Source organism: Chiloscyllium punctatum, chromosome 8, assembly GCF_047496795.1.
Source record: "Chiloscyllium punctatum isolate Juve2018m chromosome 8, sChiPun1.3, whole genome shotgun sequence".
Taxonomy (NCBI): Eukaryota; Metazoa; Chordata; class Chondrichthyes; order Orectolobiformes; family Hemiscylliidae; genus Chiloscyllium; species Chiloscyllium punctatum.
In genome coordinates, this window is record NC_092746.1 from 71,131,729 (window position 1) to 71,148,801 (window position 17,073).

At 42.9% G+C, this 17,073-nt stretch overlaps 1 protein-coding gene across 1 annotated transcript in view; it reads right to left on the bottom strand.

Moving 5' to 3' along the window:
- tmeff1b (transmembrane protein with EGF-like and two follistatin-like domains 1b) overlaps positions 1–17,073 on the bottom strand; it is a 228,004-nt gene that overhangs the window by 123,576 nt on the left and 87,355 nt on the right. The gene's annotated exons all lie outside the window — the stretch shown is intronic.

Sequence of the window (17,073 nt, forward strand, 5' to 3'; positions counted from 1 at the left end):
AAGGAGCTATCAACCTTCACTCCAAGGTCTCTTTGTTCAGCAACACTCCCGAGGACCTTAGCAGGATCATACACTTAATGGTAAGATTTGCTTTCCCAAAATGCAGCACCTCGCATTTATCTGAATTAAACTCCATCTGCCACTTCTCAGCGCATTGGCCCATCTGGTCCAGATCCTGTTGTAATCTGAGGTAACCTTCTTCGCTGTCCATTACACCTTCAATTTTGGTGTCATCTGCAAACTTACTAACTATACCTCTTATGCTCGCATCCAAATCGTTTATGTAAATGACAAAAAGTAGAGGGCCCAGCACCGATCCTTGTGGCACTGCACTGGTCACAGGCCTCCAGCCTGAAAAACAAAACTCCACCACCACCTGTCTTCTACCTTTGAGCCAGTTCTGTATCCAAATGGCTAGTTCTCCCTGTATTCCATGAGATCTAACCTTGCTAATCAGTCTCACATGGGGAACCTTGTCGAACGCCTTACTGAAGTCCATATAGGTCACATCTACTGCTGTGCCCTCATCAATCTTCTTTGTTACTTCTTCAAAAAACTCAATCAAGTTTGTGAGACATGATTTCCCACGCACAAAGCCATGTTGACTATCTCTAATCAGTCCTTGCCTTTCCAAATACATATACATCCTGTCCCTCAGGATTCCCTCCAACAACTTGCCCACCACCGAGGTCAGGCTCACCGGTCCATAGTTCCCTGGCTTGTCCTTACCACCCTTCTTAAACAGTGGCACCACGTTAGCCAACCTCCAATCTTCCGGCACCTCACCTGTGACTATCGATGATACAAATATCTCAGCAAGAGGCCCAGCAATCACTTCTCTAGCTTCCCATAGAGTTCTCGGGTACACCTGATCAGGTCCTGGGGATTTATCCACCTTTAGCCGTTTCAAGACATTCAGCACTTCCTCCTCTGTAATCTGGACATTTTGCAAGATGTCACCATCTATTTCCCGAAAGTCTATATTTTCCATATCCTTTTCCACAGTAAATACTGATGCAAAATATTAATTTAGTACCTCCCCCATTTTCTGTGGCTCCACACAAAGGCAACCTTGCTGATCTTTGAGGGGCCCTACTCTCTCCCTCGTTACCCTTTTTAATATATTTGTAAAACCCCTTTGGATTTTCCTTAATTCTATTTGCCAAAGCTATCTCAAGTCCCCGTTTTGACCTCCTGATTTCCCTCTTAAGTATACTCCTACTTTCTTTATACTCTCCTAAGGATTCACTCAATCTATCCTGTCTATACCTGACACATGCTTCCTTCTTTTTCTTAACCAAACCCTCAATGTCTTTAGTCATCCAGCATTCCCTACACCTACCAGCCTTCCTTTTCACCCTGACAGGAATATACTTTCTCTGGATTCTTGTTATCCCATTGCTGAAGGCTTCCCATTTTCCAGCCGTTCCTTTACCTGCGAACATCTGCCTCCAATCAGCTTTTGGAAGTTCTTGCCTAATACCGTCAAAATTGGCCTTTCTCCAATTTGGAACTACAACTTTTAGATCTGGTCTATCCTTTTGCATCAGTATTCTAAAATGAATAGAATTATGGTCATTGGCCCCAAAGTGCTCCCCCACTGACACCTCAGTCACCTGCCCTGCCTTATTTCCCAAGAGTAGGTCAAGTTTTGCACTTTCTCTGGTAGGTAAATCCACATACTGAATCAGAAAATTGTCTTGTACACACTTAAGAAATTCCTCTCCATCTAAATCTTTAAAACTATGGCAGTCCCAGTCGATGTTTGGAAAGTTAAAATCCCCTATCATTACTACCCTTTTATTCTTACAGATAGCTGAGAGCTCCTTACAAGTTTGTTTCTCAATTTCCCACTGACTATTAGGTGGTCTATAATATAATCCCAATAAGGTGATCATTCCTTTCTTATTTCTCTGTTCCACCCAAATAACTTCCCTGGATGTATTTCCGGGAATATCCTCCCTTAGCACAGCTGTAATGCTATCCCTTATCAAAAATGCCACTCCCCCTCCTCTTTTGCCTCCCTTTCTATCTTTCCTGTAGCATTTGTATCCTGGAACATTCAGCTGCCAGTCCTGCCCATCCCTGAGCCATGTCTCCGTAACTGCTATGGTATCCCAGTCCCATGTTCCTAACCATGCCCTGAGTTCATTTGCATTCCCTGTTAGGCCCCTTGCATTGAAATAAATGTAGTTTAATTTATTAGTCCAACCTTGTCCCTGCCTGCCCTGACTGTTTGACTCACTTCTGTTCTCAGCTGTACCTGTCTCAGATCGATCTCCTTCCTCACTATCTCCCTGGTCCCACCCCCCCCCCCCCCCCACCTTACTAGTTTAAATCCTCCCAAGCAGTTCTCGCAAATTTCCCTGCGAGTATATTAGTCCTCTTCCAATTTAGGTGCAATCCGCCCTTCTTGTACAGGTCACTTCTACCCCAAAAAAGATTCCAAATATCCAAAAATGGGAATCCTTCTCCCATACACCAGCTCCTCAGCCATGCATTCATCTGCTCTATCCTCCTATTCCTGCCCTCACTAGCTCGTAGCACTGGGAGTAATCCAGATATTACTACCCTTGAGGACCTCCTTTTTAAATTTCTACCTAACTCTCTGTAATCTCCCTTCAGAGTGTCAACCTTTTCCCTTCCTATGTCGTTGGTTCCAATGTGGACAATGACCTCCTGCTGGTGCCTCTCCCCTGTGAGAACATTCTGCACCCTCTCCGAGACTTCCTTGATCCTGGCACCAGGGAAACAACATACCATTCTGCTTTTTCTCTGCTGGCCACAGAAACGTCTGTCTGTACCTCAGACTACAGAATCCCCTAACACAATTGATCTCTTGGAAGCCAATGTACCCCTCATTGCATTAGAGCCAGTCTCAATACCAGAAACTTGGCTGTTGGTGCTACGTTCCCCTGAGAATCCATCACCCCCTACATTTTCCAAAACAGCATACCTGTTTGAAATGGGTATATCCACAAAAGACACCTGCCCTAGGTGCCGACCTCTCTCACCCTTCCTGGAGTTAACCCATCTATGTGACTGTATCTGAGACTTTCCCCCTTCCTATAACTGCCATCCATCACATACTGTAGCTGTTGCAAATTCCTCATCGCTTCTATCCTTCTCTCCAAGCGATCCACTTGATCTGATAAGATTCGCATCCAACAGCATTTATGGCAGATATAATCCACAGTAACCCTTAAACTCTCTTTAAACTCTCACATACTGATATTAACACAAATAAACTACATTTTAGCTCAAAACCTTCCTCAACTCTGGGAAACCACATGAATTATTTATTCTTTGCTGGAATGACTGCAAAGGTCATGTCTCTAGATCTTTCGCTAAGTAAGCTCCTCTGCTGTCTAATGGTCTTATTTAAGTCAGGGAGGCAGTAATGTAGTGATAACATCACTGAATGAATACTCCAGAACCACAGGCAAAATTCTGGGGACATGGGTTCAAATATTGCCAAGGTCAATGGTGAAATTACAAATTAATTTGAAAGAAATTAATTCTTTGGTACTTCTTTGGTACAGAGTAGGCTGAAGCAAGCACCACATCAGGTGGGTCGTTGCTCTCCACTTGCCAAAAACCTCAGCCATGAAGCACAGATCTCATGCAGCAGTGAAATGTAAAACATGCTGTTGCATAAAGGTGGAGGTGCAAGAAGTGTGGAATTCAATGTGTCAGCCTTAACCAACATCAAATTTCAGGGACACTGACTCAGGTGAACCTTTAATGGGAATGTGAGGGATGAGTTACTTTGAGGTACAGTCAGGGTAACCAGACTTGACAGAACTAGCTGGGCAAAGTACAGGTGATCTCTCCATATTTTTGCCTGGTGTTTGGAAATTCACTTGCTCAATTACAGTAGGAATTGTTGCATTGATTTACATTTAAACCTATGGCACCTTTATGCACTTGAACCACTTATCACTGGCGTAAAACCGGATTCCTAACCTTCATAAACTTCAACTGATGGAAAATATTTTATGTTTTTGAAGTAATTTAGATCATCAACTCAAACCAGGTATATAATAATCTTCAATACAAAAGCAAAATCAAACATCAGAAGGTGATGTACCGAAGCATAGAGAGTATCAGAATAACTACTGAACCAAAAAGCTAATAAAGTTACCATTCTAGAATTTGTTTGCTATTCTTATCTACTGCAACTTAGGCTTCCACCTGCTTTAAATCCTTGACTTACTGAATGATCACTTTGCCACTGACTGAGGTTCTCACTCCCCTCAGATTGATTAATAGCACCTAGGTAACATACAAAGCATAAGACACTAGAGCAGCAGCTTTTAATTTAAAACTGACTAGATGAAACACTGTCACCAAGTTCAATAGCAATTGTATATTGTGATCATTATATGAGTGTGATTGCATTTCTTTATTCAGCATATTCCGCCTGTGCAAAGTCTCATCCTTTTCAACATGCCAAGATGTGTAAAGTGCTATTTTCTTGCATGCTATCAGCATATTTCCTTGTCATTTTCTACCTGAAAGGCCTTATATAAATGAAGGTTGTTCTTGCATTTCCACATGCTGACTTTTGCTTAACAGCATGAGTTGTTAGACCTCTATTTTATAGTTAGCATTTCAGGAAAAGAAAACTTTAGGAGTTACTTATTATGTCACATTCTTTGTAGACACAATTTACATTTTTAGAAGCTCGTCACAAAACGATTAGTACCCTTACCAGATGCTACTCTGAATGCCTTGAGTGGATTGTTTCAGAGTACTGGTGCCAAATTTGTCTTATACTGAATACAAGCTCTCAATAACAGGTTAAGTCATGAACAACAGATGTAGCACTAACTATCTATCGGGGGATCCACAGGCTTTCAAGAGACAGAAAAACAAAAAAAAATTGATATGCAAATACTATACCATTTCACTTATACCATTATCAGTTTGTCTTTTGTATTAAAATATTTTAAAATCTTTGCACATAAAGAAATCACTTCACTGTGTACATGTAGATGTGAAATTGTACCACTGATTAACTAAAATATTTTGCTGTCTACTTGTATTAAATAAACACCAAGATCATGTGTATTTACTTGTGTTGGTGTTTGTGTTAAAATGCAAAGCAGCATGAAAAGTTGGATAGAGCAGTCAACAGTACAACAAGAACAAATCAGTTAAGAGCTTGGGAAAAGAAGATGCCATTCTTCATGTGCTATTAGCAATCCTTCTTCCAATTGGCAGATGCAGTGTTTCCTTTTAATCCTCAGTAAGCTATCGTTCCAAGTTCCACTACAGGATTTTAGTACAAATTACAAACTGACATGCCAGCACTGCACCAGCAGAGCTGCTTCCTTTCAAATTGAACATATAATTTAAGGCCCTCTGTAATCTCAAATCATAGAGTCATAGAGTTATACAGCATGGAAACAGACCCTTCAGTCCAACTCGTCCATGCAAACTTCAAGTGGCCAAGTTCAGTGAATGGATCTTCAAAGGAAATAATTACGCCTCACCCCCACCACAGCACCAAGCCCTCACCGCACTCAATGAATAACATCCCCATCAATCACACATCAGCAGTCTCAGGCACTCAGGCTATAGGTCCAATATTCAGATGCTCCACCTCATCCTTACAAACCTTCCAATGCTATCAGCCTCAGACTCAATGCTGACAGCCTCAACATACTGGAGATGTTGCCCTGCTTGGTGCTGGTTGCAACAGAACCTATCCTATCCTATCCAGCACTATCAAGAACATTGATGATAGTGATATGTGGAAATCACACAATGTTCTGAGAATAGAGTGTTTCATGAACTGAACGTTAAGTCAGTTTAGTAAAAGCAGGAATTTCCGGTTAAATATATCTCAAGCTGTAACTTAGATTAACAATCAGGATCTAATTTAGAACTTTAAAATAGAAAAATCTGGAAGTCTATTTAAAGTGCATAGAAAACAAAAGCAGCCTGACAGTAACAGTTAATGGAACGAGAGGGAAAAGTAGATGTTATTTTAATGATTCTACTTTTACATGCAGTGGCAAATGAATTGTCTTTTTGTCTTCAAGCTAGAAGATTGTAAATTGTTATTACCTTATTAAATTAGTAACCAGTCATCAAATCTCCAGGACAGTTTGAAATGGGCAATAAATGATGGTCAAGCCAATTCTATCCATGTCCCATGAATAAAAAACTAACTAAATAAATAAGGTTAGGTAAATATGGTAAGGCAGGTGAGAGTTTGGAATGTATTGCAGCCTTGGACAACAACAGCTACAGTACATTGTTGCTGCAGCTTCACAGAGCTTGGCTCAAAGGTACTGAGTCAGAGCTCTTGACATGGTCCACCAGGAAGGAGGAGGACTACCTGGACACATTGTTCTGGGAGGCAGTACTTCGGTTAAATAGAAATTTAGAGTTAGTCAATGGTTAATCAGGGTTAGGAAGCTGTAACTGTGGATCAGAGAGGGCTGTAATGATGGAGGAGGCCCAACCCAAGACTTTGACCAGGTAAGGGGTACTTGCTACCTGTGTGAATGAGAAAAAGAACTGTAGGATGGAAGAGCAACTGGGGCATGACACCTTTGAGAGATAAGGTTTTAATTTGTCACCATTGTTAATTAGGAGAAAGTGAGGACTGCAGATGCTGGAGACCAGAGTCGAGGGTGTGGTGCTAGAAAAGCACAGCAGGTCAGGCATCAACCAAGGAACAGGAGAATCGATGTTTCGGACAGAAGCCCTTCATCAGGAATTCTCCTGCTCCTCGGATGCTGCCTGACCTGCTGTGTTTTTCCAGCTCCACATCAATGTTAGTTGGTTGGTTCTCTGGATGTTTCTAGCAACAGCGAATGTTTTGTAGTTTTAAAATTCCTTAGTTCCTAATGCACCTTCTGTGTGGTGGTTTGCATTGAAACTGAGCCAATTTCTTTGAGCGAGAGAGAGAGAGAGTGAGTAGTGAAGGGAGATGCTTCTCTTTCAGTGACAAGCTGAAAGGTCTCCCTTGAAACGTTGTATTTCAAGAGGTTCTTTCAGTTGGCACTGCCTATGATAGCCATGGTATCAATTCCAGTGCTTTGCTTTTGTTAACATCTTCCTGATCATGCAATAGGTTTCCATGGGGCTAGATTGTAGGGCATAGTTTTTTTTTGCACCTGAATCCTTAACTCCAATAGGAGGATTCCTTGGTTCCTTTACCTCCACTTTGACTTGGCTTTGTATTGTTAAGCTGGTTGTCTTGTCTCAATTCAGTTTTCAACAGTTCCACCTGGTTGAAGGTTTTACAAATCATGCACTGATATTTTTCTATTTACGTTAAGTGTGTTGGCAAGTGAGTTTCATGGCAGCCAGCCCACCGTGGCCCAGAGTCCACTTTTCACCTATTACTTATGCAATCTAGCTGCTGGGAATGTTTTTCAGTCAATTGCATGACAACTGTTTGCAACTGCTGGGACGTCCTGACTTACACAGATCTGGCGTCATATATAAAGCCAAGCATCACAGCACTTTGGACAGTGCAAGGTAGGAACCACCTCTCAAGCAATAGTAGTCAACCCTGAAAATCTTGCAGAGGAATGTCAGGAATGCCAGGAGAAAGATCTGGAGGCTGAAACAGAAATTGCTGGAAATACTCAGCAGGTCTGGCAGCATTTGTGGAAAGAAATCCGAGTTACCATTTTGGGTCCAGTGACCCTTCATCAGAACTAAGATCTAGAAGTCCTGGTGGATACAGTAGTGGAAAGGACAGCAGTCCTATCTCCAATCCCCTCCACATGAAATGATGGCACCAAGCTAACACAACTGGCTTGGATGCTAACTGCAACATTGTTCAGTGCTGTGACCAGAGTTTAAAGGGAAATTCAGCAATGCCACAATGATCTTCTGTGCTCTGCAAGGGTAAATGCCACAATTTTATCTCTGCTACCTCACACTCATTCAGCATCACATAACTTCATCACTGAACCTCACTATTACAAGGGGGGTGAATTTGCACCTCAATAAAACCCCAACTTGCCTCACTTATGTGCCATTTCCAATTCTCCTCTTCTTCACCGAAATGCTCAATAGCACAAATTCCCAACATGCAAATCTGAGCAGGAACCTGGTGATGGCAACTCGTTGAATCCTGTCTTGGCTGTCATGACTGTGCTGCTTCACAACATCATCCCCCCATTCCCCATGGCCACCATCCTCCTTGACTCTACATACTGGCATTGGGAGAACACCGACCTCTGCACACCATTCCTGCTTTGGAGGTATGAGGCACCACACAGGCTTTTAATATTTTACTTGGGAGCTCATGGATTCTTAGAATTTGCACACTTCTACTAAGTCACTTTATGCAGAAGTAAATGCACACATCTCAAACATTTGCACAGGATACAATGTATGGCTCTCAGCTTACTTTCTTAGCGCTCACTCACTTTATTGCTTACTTGCAGGCTATCAGGGTCTGTCTTCTTCACATTACGTTTTAAACACACACTCGCTGACTTTCACACTGACTTGCTGGCTGCCATGCCCTGTGTGGCTCACGCTGAATTCTTAGTGCATAGCATTTCAGATATAACCTGCCAGCTTCCGGGGCTAGCAACGCTTTTCAGGGAGTGCGCAAGGCAGGCAACTCGAGATGACGAGGATCACTGAATCATCAATCCATCAGTCAGATAGGTAAGGGCATGTTACTGTGTGACACACTGATATATTAATGTCAGACCAGCAGCATATGCCTGCAGTTTGTGCGGCAGATACACTGCTTGTTGGAAAGTTGAAGCATAGCATGTCCTTCCTTTAATGAAGGAAGACTACAATCAGTCAGAGGGTACAGCCATGCTCAGTCAAGGAGCTTGTCAATTAGAGTCAAGGAGATAGGCCATGATCAGTCAGGCACTTGGTCCCACCAGAGTCTGGGGATCTACATGTTCTTGTAGTCCAGGAACTGAGCCATGGTCAGTTCTGCAGTTCAAATGTAAACAATATGATTATTACAGATAGGTGAACCAGGGTGCTGGAGAAACATCAGTGTAAGGAGTGGGCCAGTTTATTCTACACTGAGACAGATGGGACTGAGTATCATCAAAGTGAGTGGAAGCGCAGTTGATGGTAAAGCATGAGCAGCAGAGGTGGTATGATGGTCCTGGTAAATGAGTAGGAAATGCAGAGGGCAGCAAAGGTTAGTCATCTGGGAGAATGAGATGGGTGACACAGGCATTGAGTGGACATGACTCATGCAATACTGAGAGATGTTGTCCATGTAGCTCTGTGAGATGTTTGTGCAGAGGCAGACTTAGTGATTGATGACCTGTACGTGTGAGGTAGCAGAAAGCAGACAGTGGCATTTAGCCAAGTCAATTGCACAGGATTACTGACCTTCTGCCTGCATTACTGGGTATTCTTTTTCACTCAGGATACAGCACTGACCCAGGTATTAATTTGTATCCAGTCTCATGCCGGCAACTGGGAAAAAAAACACTATTTCCCCCTTCACCATCTTGACCATCATCACCACTGGGTCCCTGTCTGTGAAGCAGGGAGCTGGCTTTCCTTTGCTTTGGGCCACATGTTCAGTAACAATGAAGCACCACAGAGTGATGGTCAGGTCCTGGATTAAAGCAGGGCTTTAAATGTGGCATTGGAAGGTGTGAAACCCAGAAGAACCCAGCAGCAGCGGGCTATTCCACTTCTCATGCCACACGTTTCACATTGAACAGCCTGGTTGCTTGATCAATGAGGTGAAGAGTGAAAGCGTGAGTGAGCCATGGCAGACTGAATACCATTGTTCCCTCTCAACAAAACACTAACAGCAAATGGGAAGATTCAGCTCCATTTGTGAAATCAGCTGGAAGCCAACATAACCAGAATTGCAGGAAGCCAGAGCCATAACTGAACAGATATCCATCCCTTCTCTGACTCATTCTGCACTTGTCGAAAATCATGACCCCAGATACCTTGGTGGGGGGGGGAACAATTAATCACAATAAATAAACTGAAAAAGTGCACTCTGAACGCCAGGAAAAAAGAGAATGCAAGCAATGTAAATAAGCGCTGAATGCCATTAGAAACTTAAGCAAGCCTTTAATTTACATAAATCAGCAGTAAGCAATAAATACTTTAAGTGCATTCATGCATAAACATTTGACTTCGCAGAATAGAAAGTAACAGTTAGTAATCTGAAACAAAAATGGAAATTGCAGGAGATACTAAGCGGGTCTGGCAGCATCAGTGGGGAGAAAGCAGAGTTAACATTTCAACCCCTCCATCAGAATGTTCTCTAAAATTCATCCAAATACATTTTATCCTCATTGTGAAGTTTTATTGAAACTCGCAAAACCTTTGAAGCTATATTATAGTTTTCACAATCATTTTCTGAAGAATACATATTTCCATATTTTTATATCAGCTTGTTATACCTAATGCAGACTTGTTTAATTGTGACCTTCTGAAACATCAACATAAACAAACAAAGAGGTGGATGTGGAATGCTGAAAATATATTGCTCAGACTTCGACTTAAAAAAAAGAAGTAAAATGAATACAGCAGTTCAGTTAATTCAATTACACTGGCCCAGATCTTCGAGTCAGGGTCAAAGAATGGGACCTCGGGGAGGGGCGTGGGGGTTAAGTGGTGTGAAGGGGAGTAGATCAGTTTTGGGGGTAAGTGGATGTCGGGGTCAGGTCACCTGTTTGCAAGAGCTGCATGGTCCAAAAAGGCTCAGTTTGAGAAGACCTCAAAGAAAGAAATTCATATCCCTGGAAAGGAGAACACATATTCTAAAACTAAAGGTGCACTATACATTGTCGTTTTCTCCAGACAAAACACCAAACTAGGGTGAACTAGCATGATAATTATGTCTTGCACCTAAGATAGAATTATGCTACATTTTGAAACATCAGATCATGATGGTGTGCTCCTTTTCCCGTTACATGCAAAGACTGAACTGAGGGAACCCAGTACAGAAAGTAGCAGTGTTGGTCTGAGGCAACGGAAGACCTTCTATGGGACTGCTGAGAGTCAATGGACTGGTCCATATTTAAGAACTTAGCAGGCAATCTAAACAGGTATGCCACCACCATTGCAGACTTCATCAGTAAGTGTGTAGAAGACTGCGTGCTGAATTTGTTAAACCGCATGTTCCCCAACTGGAAACCGTGGATGAACCGGGAGATCCACTCCTTTCTGATGAAGGGGTTGAAATGTTAACTCTGCTTTCTCCCCACTGAAGTCCAGGTCTGAGGCCTTCAAGTTGGGCAACTCTGACCTATACAGGAAATGCAGGGACGAACTTCACAAGGCCCGAGATGCCAAAAGACAATACCAAACGAAGCTTGAGACCCAGACTAATCACACGGACACCAGCTGTTTCTGGCACGGCTTACACGACACAACAGGCTACAAAGAGAAGTGGAGAGAATTGTGGAAAACAATACACCCCTCCCCAATGAGCTCAATGCACTCTACGCTCACTTTGAACGGAAGGTCAGTGAAACAATGTCACCTATCCCGACAGCACATGAACCCACGGTTACCTATGTGATACCTATGTCAGACTCCCACTTATTGACTACAGCTCTGCCTTCAACTCCATAATTCCAAAGTAATCTTCACAATCCAAGTCCTAGGTCACAGCTCCCCCTCTGTAACTGGATCCTTAACTTCCTGATTCATAGACTGCAACCAGTAAGTATAGGCAACGCCACCTCCTTCAAGATAATTCTCAACACTGGTGCCCCGCAAGGCTGTGTACTCAGCCCCTTACTGTACTCCTTACACGCTCACGTGTGGCCAAATTCCGCCCAATCCATTTACAGGTTTGCTGATGACATCACCATTGTAGGTCAGATTTCAAAACAGCGATGAGACAGAGTACAGGAAAGAGATTAAGTGCTTAGTGGCATGGTGTAAAGACAACAATCTCTCCATCAATAGCAGCAAAATGAAGGAGCTGATCACTGACTTCAGGAAGTGGAGTGGGGGGCATGCCCCTGTCTGCATCAATGGTGCTAAGGTGGAGACAGTTGAGAGCGTCAAGCTCCTGGGAGTACTGATCACCAGCAATCTGTCCTGATCTACCCATGTTGATTTGACAGTCAAGACAGCACAATAACGCCTCTACTTCCTCAGGAGGCTAAGGAAATTCAGCATGTCCATAAATACCCTTACCAATTTATATAGATGCACCATAGAAAGCAACCTATTTGGGTGCATCACAGTGTCGTATGCCAACTGCTCTTCCCAAGACTGCAAGAAACTACAGAGAGTCATGAACACACCCAGACGATCACACAAACCAGCCTTCTATCCACTGACACCATTTATACTTCCCACTGCCTCAGGAAAGCAACCAACATAACCAAAGACCCCTTCCACTCTGGTTATACTCTCTTCCATCGGGCTGAAGATACAAAAGTGTGAATACACCTATGAATAGATTCAAGAACAGCTTCTTTCCCACTGTTATCAAACTTTTGCATGAGCCTCTCAAATGTTAACTAATTTCTCTCTCTCTGCACCTTCTCTGCAGCTGTAACATTGTATTCTGCACTTTGTTCTGCCATGCTGATGCATTTTGTATGGCGCGATCCACCTGCTTGTCACGCAAAACAACATTTTTCACCATATCTCGGTGCATGTGACATCAATAAATCAAATCAAATTATTGCCCAAACTAAAGTTGTACTTTGAACCTCTGCGATAAGAATTGCCACTGATTGGGCAACACACAGTTAGATAGGAATAAAACTGTCCAATGGTTAAACACAAACAGTTCTAGAGGTTTCATCATCTCACACATGGATGTGTCAAAAATCATCAACAACGTCACATGAAAATCTTCTGACTCTGACATTTACTGTATTGACTTCTTATTTTGGGTCATAGTTAACAGGCTCGATATAATAGAAACTGTCAAAGGGAGAATGCAGGAGAAGATGGGACAGGAGCTGTCAGTTGGGAAAGGCAGAATGAGCTGGCTTATGTCTAGGACAGTGTAACAACACAGAGAACATTTCTTAAACATGACTCCTGTCTACTACCTTACAAATTATTTGTATCTTCTTACTTGGAAGCATCATAGTGTGACTAATCACAACACTAGAGATCAGCTAAAAACTACAGTTTGGAAATCAAGACATTCCAGTAAATTGTTCCACTTGTTATTTACAGAGTAATTAGTCAGTTTCACAAAATATTCATCCAATGAATGTAAGGGTATTATTTTTCCATGATATTTATTTGATTCAAAATAGAATATGACACTTCTGACAGTTATTATACATCTACTTAATAATTGTGTAATTTGTAACTGATCATGCATAATCTGAATCACATTATGGTTAGAACACAGGAGGAGGATACTGTGTCCATGCTATGTCTGTATAAAAGCAACTTATCAAGTCCCACTCCTCACCCTTTTCCCTCTAGTCCTGTTTTTTTTTCACCTCAGATCATTCAATTATCCAATTCTCTTTCATTGGTATCTGCCTCCATCAGACATTCAGCAGCATCAGTCTGTTTGTGTAGACACACTGAGAACCATCTAATCTTCTTCCTTGCACCATCCCTCCTTCATTTTGAAAAACCTGAACTAGCATGACCATATGCTTGTCTCTCCCCTGCCTCCCACCTCAGGCAACAACAGCAGCTGCTATTCTGGACACCTAGTCTCCCAGCTTCGCCTTGCCACGATGTATATGCTCATTGGACCTCTCTGGGAATGGCAGGAGCTCCCGCTTTCAGTAGTGGAGGGCCTCCTGACTGACCAAAGCATCCTGCATGGAGGTTCCAATGGAGTTTAGCAATCATAAATTCAACAAGGGTCCAGTGCCGAAAAAGAGTCAATGGCATCTTATGCTTTGTAAGGTTAAGTGGTAAGTTATGTCACTACAAAATGGCACTTATGATGGAATCAAGCAATATAAATGCACAAATGGAAAGAATTGCCAGACAGCAGCTTGGATTCTAGGCCTCAGAACCAGATGGAACATGTGTACAATACTGGAATAAATGAAAGTTGTACCATTTGCAGGAGAGCGTGTGTATTAAACACTTCCTGAGGTGGTGACAGCAGCTGTCATAGCCCTGCCTGGCTGGGTTAGTATCCTATTGAAATTACACTCGATCCTTCTTTCTGCCTGCATGGACAGATGAATACATAACACTAGGGAGGAGGCAGTAATATGGGGATGTGACTCAGCAATCAGAATCCTGACTTCCTCCACAGTGCAGGCTGTGGAACTGGCAGGAGAGGACAGCGACTGATCTTACGTTAAGTTAGACCCTGGAGTTTCAGGACATCAGAGTGATGATGCTTCCAGCCTAGTGTTCAGACAAGCTGCAGATGTGTTGCACTCTTGCTAAAAGGAAATGTACAGAATCATCAGTTCACCACTAGAGTATGTGAAACCACCATGGATAGCAAAAACAGCCTGAAGTGTGCCCAACTCTACTTCTGAGGATGATAAAACAGGCCAATCAAAGGATACGATGTTACATCATTTCAATATATCTTTCACCAATCCGGAGGCAGTAACCTTGGTATTCATGTTTTCATGATCAGTACTTGCTGGGCTTATTCTTCAACATCTTTTTGAACAATTAAGTGACATTTGCACCTCCTAGATTCCCAAGTACCACTCTTGTATCTAAGGAAGGTTTGGAAATTATGACCAGTGTCTCTTTAATTTCCACACTTACTTCCCTCCGTATTCCAGGATGCATCTCATCTGGTCCTAGTGACCTGTCAACTTTAAATTACAGACAGCGTTCTTGTGTCTCCTCTGTATCAATTTTTAGCAAATTCATTATCTCAAATACCCTCCCTTTGGTCTGGGTACCATCTCTTTCCTTAGTAAAGATAGAGGCACATTTCTCATTTTATGCCACAGCCATATCCCCTGTCTAAATTCCTTTTGTTTCCCTAATCTAGATTACTAAGTGTGAAAACAGGCCCTTCGGCCCGACAAGTCCACACTGACCCACCGAAGCACACCACCCAGACCCATTCCCCTACTACAGGCGGTTTAGCATGGCCAATTCACCTAACCTGCACATTTTTGGACTGTGGGAGGAAACTGGAGGACCTGGAGGGAACCCACGCAGAGAATGTGCAAACTCCACACAGACAGTCGCCTGAGGTGGGAATTGAACCCGGGTCTCTGGCACTGTGAGGCAGCAGTGCTCACCACTGTGCCACCATGCTGCCCAACCTCAATCTTCCTTTTCACACGCTTTGAATATTTAAATCCCTAAAGCCTTTAGGTTCCCTTTGAAGTTAGCTGCTAGGCTGTACTCTTAAATCTCTCTTTGTTCTTATTTCCATGTTTGCTTCCTCTTTAGACTGTCCATATTCAGGCTAGCTCTCAATAACCTTATCAACCGAACATCCTGTCATCTGCACTTCTTTGTTGCCTTCATCCTAACCATCAGGCTGAATGCTTGCAAGTGATGTGTTCCGCACTTCTTCGACTAAAAGGTCAGTCAAGACTCGCAGTACAAAAAAGTGTGTAATTTCACATTCAGAGGGGTGTTAATTGGCTCAAAGCTGGTTATCTGCCCCCATCTGGAGAAACTTCACTCTAGAGAGCTGCCAGATTTGAGGGCCCGCTGCTTGGACTCCAGGTAGCCCCTGAAGAAGAGATTTATGGAGGTTGGAGTGGACTGAGTTTGGAATACCATGGTGGGAACTCAGGCTGGCAGACCCCAGAAATGGAGGAGGTGAGGGGGGTGCCCAGAGTGAAAGACCAGTAAAAACCAGTAATACTTGGAAATGAATGTACTGGTCATACTGAAGCATTGTTCTGAGGTATACAGATCAAGTCGGACATGTTGGGGTCTGTCATTTGCTAGTTTTAATGGCTTTTCCTTCTGAATGGGGAGGAAGGTGTAAGAGGTCAAGAACTGGGAGAAGGACTAAAAGCCTCTGCCGAAGGAGGGTCCTCCCACTTGTTGCCTGATGTTAGCTCATCCAGTACCAGCTGTCAGGTTACCTCCATGGCCAAGGCCTCCCCATGTCTTGGGTAAAATTGCAGCAGTGACGTGCAATTAGGTACTTAAGCAGTCATTAATTGATCACAGAGGCCCTCCATAGGTCCGAGGGGGAGAGAGCAGCCTGATGTCTCCACCAACCCCTGCAATGTCGAGGAGAGAAAAGGGATGGGTAGAAGGTGAGAGACAGACAAGGTGTGGCATTGTACAAGTCTACCTCACTTTTAAATACTCCGGCAGAGGGGTATAAAACCCATCCTTTTATTTCTTCCATCAGTCAAGGACCTTGTTTGTTGCACTACTCCCCACATTAGTGGAAGACACCGCAGCCTATCAAAATCTTATCCATATCAGCCTCTTTTCCTTAACAGCTTTGCTTGGCCAGACCTGTGCTCACCCCACTGAAGTTGTTCCAGCCTAATTCATTATTTAGATTCTGGACCTCTACTTGACTTTCCATAACTAACTTAAACCTTATGGCTTTGCAATCATTGTCCCCAAACTGGTCTCCAACTAACACTTCCCACTGTCCCACACCATTCCCAAAAGCAGATCCAGCAATGCCTCTTTTCATATTGGGTATGGAGCATTCTGTTTTAAAAAAAATTCCCTCCAACATACTTCATAAACTCTTTCCCATTCCAGTATTTCTATCTGCAGCCCTCAGTTTCTCTCAATATTTCTATTCAGCCTTTTTTTTAAGGACAATTAAAGGTTCCCATTATAACTGCACAATAGCTCCTGCACCTCTTGCAATTTTGTTCCTCTATTTTCTTTTCACTAGTCAATAGATGGCTAATAGAGTTCACCCAGTAGGGTAATGGTACTCTTGTGTAGAATCCCTATAGCCCAAAATGTCCACAACAGCCAAAGAGTATCCCACCCAAACCCATTCCCCATTACTCTACCTTTATACCTGACTATTGCACCTAACCTACAAATCCCTGAACACTATGGGCAATTTAGCATGGCCAATCCACCCTAACCTGCACATCCTTGGATTATGGGAGGAAACCAGAGCACTAGGAAAAAAGCTCCTGTCTTGGAACATAGGAATATAACAGGGATGAGCCATTTAGCCCATCATGGTTGTTCTACTATTCAGTGAGCTCA